Here is a 14,051-nt window from a genome sequence, read left to right as displayed (position 1 = left end):
CAGTATTCAAGTGAACAGGAGCAGAGCTGCAGTTCTTCAGCACGGCCGCTATGCTGTAGTTGGAGCCATCTGCATCCAGCTCTGAATACTACATGCACTGAATAACTTCTGGCGCCAGCTGATCGGTGCGGGGTCCGGGTGTCGGACACCCACTGATCATATACTGATGACCTATCAGTTGTCCTGTAGGCAACCCCTTTAAGCTTGTATTCTTAGTGGGAGATTTTTAGGATTACTGCGGTTTGTACGATCATGACTAATTCGTATTAATAAAATATACTGTATTAAGAACACAATGAAACCACAATAACTTGATAATTATGGATATTGGAAGTCATTGGATAAAAATTGACATTATTTTTGAGGGAAAGTTTTGGATTAAAGCAGCCAGGCTTCCAAAAATGGGCTTTACATAGAAACACATAATAGGCAAGGGACACCTGAAAATGATAGAGAGAATGAATAGTTTGTGCACATAAGACTCTGCACACCAAGAATTTAGCAGACAATTTTATCTGTGTGTATGACAATATTCTCCTGCGTTCCCCACAATGCCTCTCGCCAGAAGGAACCAGGAACTGAATGATTACCCCAAAGTGTGCTAGATGAACTGGAAAAAGTCTATTCAAACAAAGCTCATTAGTCTCGATACCTTCAGGGCTATGAAAAATTAAGTGGCTGGTGAATATACTTTGCAGAGAAGAAGAAATGAGTGAAAATTGTAAACGTAATTTCAGTGGATTTACTAGAGTGTGTAAAATCTGCAATTTAAATAAAGGAGATGTCTTAATTAGAAAAATTAAGTTGTCCAGAAGCAGGTACTCTGGCTTTACATATGTCAATAAAAGTCCGTGGACATTGGAACCTTGCAATCTATATTACACCATGGTAATTTTATTTAGCATTGTTTGGAATGTTAATAATAAAGATTTGAAATTGAAAAGTTGTTTCAATATTTTTTTAGACATTTATAGACAATGAACCCATTCCATAGACCGAACTGTCCAATATACTCAAATTGAAGAGGAGAAACCAGGACCGTACATCCACAATAATAATCAATAAACATGAACATGGTTCTTTGTTAATATTTTGATCAAATTGTATAAGCCCACTTGCCACTTCACGGCGACCTCCTTTAAGTGGGTCCCTACTCTATTGGTTGCAGCTCCGCATGGCGGCGCCCGCCACCACAATCTAGCATTCACAGAGGGAGCAAACCAGAGGCCCAGAAGCACCCTTGGCTTTGGCTCTGGACCACGTCCCACCACAGCAACAGATACCACCACAACAAGTGAAAAGATGGAATGAACTCACCTTTAGATGCGCCCCCCAGTGGTAAACTGAGAGCACAAGAGCAGAAACACTTATAAGGTCATTCCTGAACTATCCTGTATAATGTTGCCAATGGCACAATAAAATCCCACCCAAAGGATTGGCAGTCACTGGAGCTACTAATATAAGGGCCGGGTTCCCAGGGGTCGGATACACTGTGTAAAACTATGCAGCGTATATCTGACCTGGAACCCACAGTACATTCCGTCCGAAAAACCGCACCACATTGTCCGCTGAGGAAAGCATTGTTAGGGGGGAAAAAAATGGTTCATATCTACCCCGGCCGTTGTCATAGTGATGCGTCCCTCCTTGCCGTCCAGTCCGTCCTCCCTGGATGACGCTGCAGCCCACATAACCGCTACAGCCTGTGATTGGCTGCAACGGTCATATGGGATGTAATGTCATCCCAGGAGGCCAGACTGGAGGAAGAAGCACGGAGTCCTGCGTAAGTATAAAAAAAAATTTTTCTTCTGAGTTGCCATTTTTACGGCGGAATCGCTGCAATTCCGTCGCAAAACTTGGCTATTTGTTGCAGGTTTTGAATCCCCATTGAATTCAATGGGGAAAACCCGCAACAGAAAAGCAACAAAAATGCAGCACAAATTGACATGTTGCGAATTTAAATTCCGCACCACGTCATTTTATTAACGTTTTCACTGTGGGTTTTTTCTGCAGCGTGGGCATGAGATTTTCAAAATCTCATCCACTTTGCTGCTACTGTAAATGCTGTAAGTGAATTTCTGCACAGCATTTACGCTACGTGGGAAAACGGTCCAAGTGCGATGTCTAGTGTATTATTAATGGAGGTTTCGACCCCCCTGGGCTTTGGTTACTCGTATCGCAGAGACGGTGCTTATAAAGCTGGGACAGGAGCCTGGAGCTCATGCGATGTCTGCATCACATAACATGAGTTCCAGGCTGGGGCACCGCCATCAATGTCTAGATTGAATAGGCAAAAACCCCTTTAGCTTTTTTGAGTAACAGCGCCAATACTCACCAAGCACTGTAAGCCATTCGTTCTAGTCATCGATAGGGGTCTAAGTGGTCAGACACCTAAAGATCAGCCATTGGTCAAATATTCATGTGGATGAAATATGAAATCTATAAAATGATTTTCAAAAGGTGAAAAAGACGCTTTTAAAGAAAAGGCTAGGGCAATAAAAAGAATGGATCCAGTGAATCTGAAAAGAGTACAACTTTATCTTGAATTCATTTTGTAGGCGAAAGCACCTGATCGTAATGTTCTCACCAAGAAGAACCAACTTTTTATACTCAGTCTCATTTCTAGATAACTGGTTTCTTGATAAAAACAAAGTTCATATATGTATAAATCCAAATATAAAACGATATATAATCATATATTAACCCCTTAACGCCGAAGGACGGATATATCCGTCCTCAGCAGCTGCTAGTTCGCGCAGGAGGACGGATATATCCGTCCTGTGATCGCGCGGGTACTGCCAGTGTACCCACGCGATCAGCGGCAGGAGCACGGCTGTTCTACACAGCCTGGCTCCTGCTGCAACTGCCGGAATCGAAGCGCGCGCCGATTCCGGCAGTTTAACCCATTAAATGCCGCTGTCAATAGTGACAGCGGCATTTAATGTGTTTGACAGAAGGGGGAACTCCCTCTGTCTCCCGATCGGCGCCCCCGCAAACAAATCGCGGGTCGCCGTCGGGTTTCCATGACAGCCGGGGGTCTAACAAAGACCCCCAGGTCTGTCTTCAGCATCTGCCTGTTAGGCGATGCTGGAGGCATGACCTAACAGGTTGCCTGTCAGTTTTACACTGACAGGCAATAATGCTTTGGTATACGAAGTATACCAAAGCATTATATATGCGATCGGCACATCGCATAGTGAAGTCCCCTGGTGGGACTAAAAAAAAAAATGTAAAACAGTTAAATAAAGTTTGTGAAAAAAAAAAAAAAAAAAATTACAGTCAAAGTCAAATAAAACTACTTTTTTGCCCCAAAAAGTGGTTTTATTTAATAAAACTGTCAAAACAAATAACACATACACATATATGGTATCCCCGCGATCGTAACAACTTGACCAATAAAATGAACACATTAATTAAACCGCCGGATGAACGGCGTCCAAAGAAAACGCAAAAAACAACGGCAAAATTCTCTCTTTTCTCCCATTCCCCCCATAAAAAATTAAATAAAAGTTAATCTATAAGTCCTATGTACCCCAAAATAGTACTAATGAAAACTACACATTGCCCCGCAAAAATCAAGCCCACGTACGGCCACATCGACGGAAAAATAAAAAAATGACGGCTCTTGGAACGCGGCGATGCAAAAACAAGTAATTTTTTTCTAAAAGGGTTTTTATTGTGCAAACGTAGAAAAAACATATAAAACCTTTACATATTTGGTATCCCCGTAATCGTGCCGACCCATAGAATAAAGTGAACATGTTATTTACGCTGCATAGTAAACGGCGTAAATTTATAACGTGAAAATTAATGCTGGAATAGCTGCTTATTTTCAATTCTCTCCTAAAATAAAGTTAATAAAAGTTAATCAATATATTGTAAGCATCTAAAAATGGTACAATTACAAAATACAACTCGTCCCGGAAAAAACAAGCCCTTATACGGCTATGTCGACGGAATAAAAAAAGAGTTACGACTCTTGGAATGCGACCGTGAAAAAACAAAAAATAATCCTTGGTCATTAACGTGCAAAATGGCCCGGTCATTAAGGGGTTAAATATAGGCCAAGCCCCTGACACTTGAAATGGATCGTTTACCAACAAAGTATTATTTCAAGAATCATTAAACAAATACGATATTTTGCATGTTTTAACGGTTCTCAGCACCGGAAGAATGAAACCAGCAGAACCAATTACTCTTCCTTTTACGGCTATTCAGGCCACAAGCATGCAAAGATTATTAAACAAATATTAATGTCTTGGATTTGATATGATAAATACAGACATATAAGGTGGTGGATACCGGATGCATTGTTTACTGGATAAAACTGGGTCACACAGGTAATTATAGTGGTAGAAAGCATTGTTAATTTTGTAACTGAATGCAAGTATAATCCATGTGTCTGTTTCTTCACCCCTCTATGCTTCCCATATATAAAACTTTGTTACTATGTTGAAGTGATGAAACATTTATGATTTCGAAGGCTGGGAAGAATGAAATATTTTGAATGGTTACTATTTTTGTGGTGAACGCATACTATAATGGTTATTTACAAGACAGATCTTAGTTTTATAGAAATTTAAAGTGTAGCTAAACGGTTGACAAACTTCTGACAGGTCACAGTGACATGTCAGAAGTTTGGATTGGTGGGGGTTCGAGCACTGAGACCCCCACCAATCGCTAGAACGAAGCAGCTGAAGCCCTCGTGTGAGCGCTCAGCCGCTTCCTGTCTGTTCGGCTTTTTCCAGAAAGCCGATGTATCGGAGTACGGGCTCATAGGACTTTCTATTGAGTCCGTACATGATACATTTATTTCTGGAAAAAGTCAAACAGACACGAAGCGGCTGAGCGCTCACACAAGGTCTTCAGCTGCTGCGTTCTAGCGATTGGTGGGGGTCTCAGTGCTCGGACCCCCCACCAATCCAAACTTCTGACATGTCACTATGACATGTCAGAAGTTTGTCAAACGTTTAGCTAGACTTTGAAGGAATTCTTTCATAAAAAGTTTGTGGATTTAAGCAAAAAATTTATTTTATTATCTCTGACTCTTCTCTTGGGCCTCTTGCACATGCGTATTAAGGATTTGTGTTGTAGAGACTTGTAATATGGTGCCTGTACTTTCCCTCCATATCATGGTCCAATAGGTACTACATGTGCCACCGTGCAGTGTCTTGACATGTGGCAATGCTGTACAGGACTAGCATGAGAAATGGACTGGGAAGGCGGCTGCCTAGGGCTCCCCTGAGGGAGAGGGTTGAATTAAGGAAAAAAATGCCTTTAAAATAACTTTCCAGTCAATTGAACGCAATGTCTGAGCAGCCGATAATGCCGTGTGATCAAACCTTATATGCATATATGGGTGCCATACGTACAGACAGAAAATGTATGTCCAGCAGAGCCAAAGAGGCATTTTCCTCGGTAAATCGGGGCTAAAAGCGGTCAGCTGAACGACAGTCCATTCAACATTAGAATAGGACCAAGGGTGGTGGTGGTGGGGCTCATTCTAGAAGCTGTGGCTTGGGCACTAACAGAGCTTGACACTCCCTTGATGCTATGTACATGGACCCTTAATCTGCTGCATGTTTTTCCGAGGTGACTTGACATCACTAGAACAGAACATATCAGCAGGCGAATGTCAATGAAAAACATGTAGGGAGGAAAGCTATGAGCCAAGATACAGGCGGGAGCTGAGGCGAAGTCTGAAAACCATGAAACGTACCAAAGCTCAAATCCTGAGACTACCCTTAGGAACGAATCACTGACCATTGGGGTTCTGCAACAGATTGTTGTGGAACAATGACCATTGGGGTTCCAGTAACAATGACCCATTCACCCTTGTTCCTCCAGAATAGCAGCACTCTGACACTTGGGGTTAACGAACAACATTTCACTGACCTTCAAGAGTCCATTACAATGGCACACTGACCATAAGGGTGTTGGAACTATGGCACTTTGCACCCCAGAACAAGGGCACACATGCCACCCATGCCAGGAAATTGATTTAAGCACAACCTCGCTGGACAAGCACTCTGGGCATATAAAGTCTACATACTGTATAAGGCAAGACCAGCTCAATCTTGCAATTAAATGACAACCAGTCCAAAAAAATAAAAATCAGATTTATGTTGAAACTTAACAGCACATTTGAAATTAAATATTATTCATGATATGAAGATTGCACCATGTAAAAGAAAACAAGAAGTCAAGAAACAGAAATGTCTCTTGCCTTCCTCCCTCATTGTTTTATTGCAGAGATTTTTCATTGTTCGGTTTACTTTCTGATTTATCATTTCTGCAAATGTCCCACATCAGCAATATTCCAAGGTTTATTATTAAATACCAGAATATCATTTGGTTTCTTCTGTATAATTATTTAATATGTTTTTTTTTTATTATTAAGATTAATTATGAGCATTGGAATAAAATCTAAAATACCTTGAAGTGTGCATTGTTAATGAAGTGGAAATGGAACCTGCTATTTGAAAGATTAATTAGTCGTTCCTGGTTGCTATGAAAATGGACAGTGGTTGCGCCAAACACACGTTATTTACAAGAGATGTTTACTTGCTGCTCCTTGGCCATTCACAACACTATATAGTTAGAAGGGCAAATGTAGGACACAAGGAGAAACATACCGTCCAAACAGTTTGAGTTAGGCTCCGTCATTATCCGAGGACCTCGATCCTACGCAAGTCCCCTTAGAAATATATAAATGGCATTACTACACTATTTTGTTAGTTTACTTGAAGTGATGTTTTACATTTTTTATAAGATTTTTGTTATATTCGGCATACTTCTATGTAGATATAATCCTATATCACAGTTTGGGTCATTATTCAGACTGGAGATCAGAACACCTGTTTGCTTATTTCCCATTCCTTGTAGAAGTGAGAGTAACAACAGTAACCTATAAGCTGCTTGTTGCTTCCCATGTTTGTGAACACCGCATTATGGAGAGCGAGAATCCTGCTAAGGCTCACTTATTCTAGGGGGAAAAGGAATGGGACCAACCAGGGTAGGAGCCTGCTTCTCCATGGCTCCATAGTGGCAGCAGGGAGTAACATTAAGCTATGTTCACACAGGGCAGATACCCTGGGTAAAAGCACACAGCGTATCCGCCCTGGTCGCCGCAGGAAATTCTGGCCGAAAAATCGCATCAAATTGTAGTGCAGTTTTTCAGCAGGAATATCCGCAGCGGAAGACTTCACAGTTAAAAAAACACATACTTACCTCTGACGTCCTTCAGACTGGACTCCTGGGATGACGTATCATCCCATGTGACCACTGCAGCTTGTCATCCCAGGAGGCCGGCCTGGACGAAGAATCACAGAATTCTGGGTAAGATTTTTTTTCCCAAGTTCCGTTTTCTTGCGGCAGAATCGCTGCTTTTTTGCCACAAAAAGACGCAACATCTGCTATTAGTTGCAGGTTTTACCTCCCCATTGAATTCAGAAAAGAAAAACCGACAACAGAAAAGCAGCGATTACCCGAATGCAATTGACATACTGCAGATTAAACATTTTTTGTTCAAATCTCATCCACTTTGCTGCCACTGTATTCCGCAAATAAATCCCTTGCAGAAAATCTGCAGGATTTACGCTGCGTGTGAATTTAGGCTGGGTTCACACGACCTATTTTCAGACGTAATGGAGGCGTTTTACGCCTCGAATTACGTCTGAAAAAACGTCTCCAATACGTCGGCAAACATCTGCCCATTGCTTTCAATGGGCTTTACGATGTACTGTGCCGACGACCTGTCATTTTACGCCTCGCTGTCAAAAGACGGCTCGTAAAATTACAGCCTCGTCAAAAGAAGTGCAGGACACTTCTTGGAACGTTTTTGGAGCTGTTTTCTCAGACTCCAATGAAAACAGCTCCAAAAACGGCCGTAAAAAAACGCAGCGAAAACGCCGCGAAAAACGCGAGTTGCTCAAAAAACGTCTGAAAATCAGGGGCTGTTTTCCCTTGAAAACAGCTGCATATTTTGAGACGTTTTTGACTCTACGTGTGAACATAGCCTAACACTTATGGTCTGTACAGACACATTTACCAACAGTTGTACTAACCACAGTCTTGTTCCTTTCAAAGCCCGTCAATGTTATTTGCATCATATAGTGATTCTCCCTATATATATGTAATGAGATCAACCCTTCCTTGACCTCAACATGTGCCTCCATTCTGCTTCGATTTCTACCTGTCCCTACGTGTTTCATGATATGTGTTGAAGGAAAAAAGGATCAAGAACGGCGCTGCTACTCAATGATAGTAAATGTGGATGATCAATGATAAATGATATTTATTGCAATCCAGGCTACGCGTTTCAATGCCGCACCGGCATCTTCATCAGGCCATATAAAATAAATATACAGACACCAATGTTTAAATACACCACACAGTTAGAAAAAAACCGCCAATGTGATCGGGGTACTTTGACACATTTACTATCATTGAGTAGCAGCGCCGTTCTTGATCCTTTTTTCCTTCAACACATATCGTCTCTATTGCGGTGGCCAATTGGCCTCACCGGTTTGGATCTCGGCAGCAGCACTCACTCCATACAGCAACATTAACGCACTTATCCATCTGTCCTCTGGTGAGCATTTACTGACTGCCACTCCTGGGATTTACTTACACTATGTGGCGCCGTGCCTTTTTTCTTTATTTCTACCTGTCCCTACGAGTTTCATGACCTTTCAGTTGCAGTGTTTATTGCCCATCTCCATTTAAAAACGTAGGTTGCTTACATGCACTTTTTGTCTGTTCTCCACAATTGCGCTTAATGTTTTTGATCAAATCCCAAATTAACTTAACTCAGAACATATGAGAAGTAGACGAAGCTCACAGGAAAATACTATTAGGGTAAGGCCCCAAGGAAAGGCATTGATGCAGCCGACAGCCGTACCATCACCTTGTTCGGCACGGTTGTCAAATTGCTTAGCTGCAAAATAGTGTGTCCATAAAGGGTGTATTCATTAGGCCGCATGATTTTGCAGGCGATCAGCTGTTTTACACGCAACAACACACGGCCATCCACAAACCATTTTATAACTGCGTTAAACAGGGTGCTGCCGTGACTGGTCGCCGCATCGCAACTGCGTCAATACCACTCCGTGGAGCCTTACCCTTATACAAAGAATAACTGAAGGGAAGAAAGGAAGTTAATAAAACTGTAGAAACTTGGATGGCTATAACCACAAAAATTAAACACACAAATCTAAATTCACCTCAACCGTAAACCGGACAATCTGTAGATACAATAATCAGATGGTCACCAGGATATGATGGATTTACTTCAAAAAAGCTTGTCTGAATAAGGATTCATTTTTAATTACTAAAAAACATATTTTCCCAAAAAAAGGAGCTTCCACCGAACAGTATTATTACCGGTCACCAAAGCTTTATTTTAGATGAGATCATCTGTGACCTATCAAAGCCAAATGCAATGGTGTTATTGCATCCTGTAAGTGCCCCCAAAAGTGAAAAATCCTTTAGAAACAGGGCAAGTCCTTCCAAGAAGAACAGGTACATGTTTACAGGTAAGATTGCAAGGCCACAGATCATTATTTACCTATAGCCCTTTGTATAAGTTAATGGCCACTGAGTCTAATTCAGCTTTAATCATTTATGAATCTCATGGGAGACAAAATATTTAAACCAATCCACTAAAAAAAAACAAAAAAAAAAAAACAACAACTACAAACTACAACTCATACTGCAAAAAACAAGCTATTATACAGCTGTCGACTAAAAAATGTAAGGGTATGTGCACACACACTAATTACGTCCGTAATTGACGGACGTATTTCGGCCGCAAGTACCGGACCGGACTGTAATCATGTTTTCAGTACGGGACAGTTGTCCTGCAGCGAGGCAGGGACTCCTAGCATCGTACATAAGTATGATGCTAGGAGCCCGGCTCCCTGCACTGTGTTCGGTCCGGTACTTGCGGCCGAAATACGTCCGTCAAATACGGACGTAATTAGTGTGTGTGCACATACCCTAAAAGTTATAACTCTTGAAAACCATCGATGAAAAAACAATTCACTTAAACCTGAAGGTACTAAATGGTCTGCGTCACACGTCCTTAAGGAGTTAAAGTGTAGCTTTAGCGAGTTGCTCGGACCCCCCACCAATCAAAACTTCTGACATGTCACTATGACATGTCAGAAGTTTGTCAAACGTTTAGTTAGAGTTTAATAGGGACTCTACAAAACAAGGACACCAACATTTTATGAAGAGAGATAGACACAGGAGTCCTGTAGATGTGTGGAGTCACCTCTGCAATCACAAGGCATATATTTCCCTTTGCTCACCCAGATCTTAGTCCTCTACTCAAACTGACATTTACATACGTGGCCACAATTCTTCCTTGTCTTGCCTTCTTCATTATCACTGTCCTCTGCTAAACATTAAAAACCAGTTTTATAATCTTCTTTTCTTTATATTACACCAGTACGAATGATTCATGCTTTATGCAAATGACACTCATATAAATTGATGATCGTTTTACATCTTTGATAAAAAATTATAACCACTTGATTACCATCTCGTATAAAATACAATGCACTGCAGAATTATGCAACTCTCCCTTTTTTTCAGTTTTATGCTAATCTCATGGGGAGATTTCTAAGGCAGGATGGTCAGGCTGCAAAAAAAAAGGAGGATAGCTGCTCTCAGGACAAGTGTAAAGGTTGCTCTTCTGTTTTACTAAATATGAGTAAAACCATCTGATGTGTAGATCATTTCACAGTCTGTGTCCTCAGGGATCGCTCAAGATGCCCATAGAAATGATACATTTCACATGATAATCACCTTAAAGTGACTGTTAACCTTTTAATACCACATCATTTTTAGGTCCAACATTTTGTTTTGATAATTTTATAATGCATATTTTTTTAGGGTGTCCGAGCACCGTTATACTGATACAGAGCACCAAAAACCCTGCACATACATGTTAAATAATAAAATGTAACTACCTTCAGCCACCACCAGGGGGAGCAGAGAAGCTTACTGTTTACTGTAAGTTCCAACTGTATGAATCGCAGCATGTCCCATCACTTTGGCCTTATTCACACAAACATATTTCACATCCTTGTTCTGCCTGTTTTAAAAACGGACAGCTCACCTAACCATACAAGTCAATGGGGCTATTTACACATCTGTATTTTTTTTTTTCTTCAACAAAGCATGCGTTTATTGTGAAAAACTCAAAGCATGTCCTATTCTTGTCTGTTTTTGCTGACTATACTCGCTTATTTAACCCCTTAAGGACACGGACAATTTTGGCCTTGAGGACAGAACAATTTTTTTTATATTTCCCTCTTTGCATCCCGACGCTCATAACTTTTTTATTTTTTGTAGGACGTAGTTATATGACACTTTGTTTTTTGCGGGACGAGTTGTACTTTATGTAGGTAGCATTTTTTGGTACAAATACATTATCGTTTAATTTATATAAATTTTTATTTTGGCGAAAATGCAGAAAGAAAAGCAGTTCCGCTGCAGTTTTAATATTTATTTTTTTTACACCATACACCGATAATAATAATACATAATGTTATACATTTGTTGTCCAGGTTGTTACAGTCGTGGCGATACCAAATAGGTCTATATTATTTCATGTTTTGGGACTTCTATTTTAAAAAGTTTATTTATTATAAAAAAAATGTTTTTCTGTGTATTTTTTTTAACTTTTTTTAAATTTATTTTTATTCTCGTCCTGTGTCGGCAACAGGTTAAGTCTATGGGTGCGTGAAAAAACTAACAGCACATGGACGACATCTCTGAACTCTTTGATTTTCATGGACCAGTTGCTAGAGAAATGCAGAAAAAAGTGAAACCAGGAAATGTTTGCAGGAGAAAAACGAAAAACAGATGCGAAAATCGCATGACACGGCAACTACACAGACATTAATATGGATAAAAACAGTCCTAGTGTGCGGAACCAAATCAGACACGCTCCTGTGAATAAGGCCATACTGTATTACCAAAGTATTCTACCCTAGAAGTAAAACTTATTGGAAAGGGCGTTGGAGGCCTCAGTGAGGCACGTGGAGTGCCCACAAGAAGGGGGCATCTGTGTGCAACTGGGTATTTATGTCTAATATATGTCAAGCGCGTTCCTTTTTTTTCACTTTGTTGGTCAACCAAATCCTACTAGTGTTGACTCTAATGAAGTCTTGCGTAAATAAATCTGGAAAGTGGGAATAACGGCAAATTTCCCATCTGCCGCCTGAGAAGTTGTGCTGAAGGCTGCATTTGCGCAAAAAAAATTGAAAAAAATTGTTTACGATCAGAACTACTATGGTGCTATGTGGAAAGAGTTCACTTCAAATTTTATAAGCAAGAAATCCACGGCACACAAAATTAAATTTGCAAAGAAACAAATATATTTTTGGAATGTAACAACCAATTTAGTATTTTCAAAAACATGCAATGCAAAGAATTCTTATTCTAAGGCCCCACCATGCACACAAACGTATTTTTGCGGCCGCAATTCATCTGCAAATCTGTGGGTGAATTGCGGCCCCATTCATTTCAATAGGCCCATGCACACGACCGTGGTTTCCACGGTTGCTGCATTGCCCAGGAGCCTGGATTGCAAAAAGATAGGACACGTCTTATTACGGCCGCATTTTGAAATTAATACACACGGCAGTGTGCAAGGCCGTTATTTGTCCGAGTCGCAAATCACGGCCTGTGCACATCACTACAGTCGTCTGCATGAGGCTTTATTATTATTATTCTTGAGGTCTAAGACAAAGAGTCAACCTCTACTGGTCACGTGCAGTTTTTTAGCCGATATCAAATTACTGTTACTAATTTTTCATGTGATTGGCTAAAAGGCTGCACAGGACAAGTAGAAAGGAACTACTCTCTGCTTTGGACTCTCGCAAGAAGGATTTACATTGGCAGCAGAAGATATTTTAAAGGGGTTGTTCAGGATTTAAAAAAAACACGGCTGGCTTCTTCCAAAAACAGTAACACATCTGTCCACAGGTTTTCAGCTCAGCCCTATTCACTTCAATTGAGCTGAGCAGCAATGGCAGAAACCTCCCATAGACCGACGTGGTACTGTCTTTGGAAGAATGCAGCCATGTTTTTCTAAGCCAGTCCGGACCATTTAAGGCCCCAACCTCCTCTATGGTTGATAATTCCAAGCATTGGCTAGAGAGGTGCTTCTCAATGTTTCTATGCCAGGTACCCCATTACTAAGGCCCCATGCACATGACCGCAGAATTTGTCCGTAATTGCGGTCCGCAATTATGGACCAATTCACTTATTTTGACCACGGACACCTTCCCGTATATTTGCGGGAAAGTGTCTGGGCCATAGAAAGCCTCCGCAGAAGATAGGACATGTCCGTTCTTTTGCTTTTTACGGGCCGTGATCCCACGCTTTGTATGGGAGCACGGGCCGGAAATGCAGGTGGCTGTCCGCGGCTGCCTGCTGGGCCCGTACTCGTGGAGCGTGATTACCGGCACGGCCGTGTGCATGAGGCCTTAAAGTACACTATGCTAAACATTAAAAGCACAATATGAGGACAGTACAAGCACCCCCTAGAGACATTGGGTGTACCTCTGGGGTACACATACCGCAGGGTAAGAACCTAGGAGTTAGAGGACCAATGCACTGGCCTATCTTTATGTCATAGTGGGAAAAATAATGTCTGGTGCTCTTTAATATTGTACCCGAAGCTTAAATGGCCAAATGGAGTAAACTTAAAAATGTCATAAAAAAGATCCACTCGTAGGCCTCATGCACACGACCGTAAAAACACCCGTTATTGCATGTCGTAATTACGACCCGCAATAACGGGCTCATAGACTTCTGTTGGCCACGGGTACCTTCTCGTTTTCTCACGAGAAGGTGCCCGTGCCGTTAAAAAAATAGAACATGTTCTATTTTTCTATTTTACGGGCCGTGCGGCTATACTTTATAATGACAGCACGGCTCGCAAAAGCGGCCGTGCTCGTAATTACGAGTCGTAATTACGAGCACGGTCAGCAGAGGTACCCACACTACAAAAGAAGAGGGGTTCATGGTTATTGCAA

General features: G+C 41.2%; 1 long non-coding RNA gene across 1 annotated transcript in view; it reads right to left on the bottom strand.

Annotated features, from left to right (window-relative positions):
* LOC142661118 (uncharacterized) overlaps nucleotides 1-14,051 on the bottom strand; it is a 246,350-nt gene that overhangs the window by 149,881 nt on the left and 82,418 nt on the right. The window lies entirely within an intron of this gene.

This window comes from Rhinoderma darwinii, chromosome 9 (assembly GCF_050947455.1).
Source record: "Rhinoderma darwinii isolate aRhiDar2 chromosome 9, aRhiDar2.hap1, whole genome shotgun sequence".
Lineage (NCBI taxonomy): Eukaryota > Metazoa > Chordata > Amphibia > Anura > Rhinodermatidae > Rhinoderma > Rhinoderma darwinii.
Note: the sequence above shows the minus strand (reverse complement) of the source record. Positions and strands in the feature narration are given on the sequence as shown.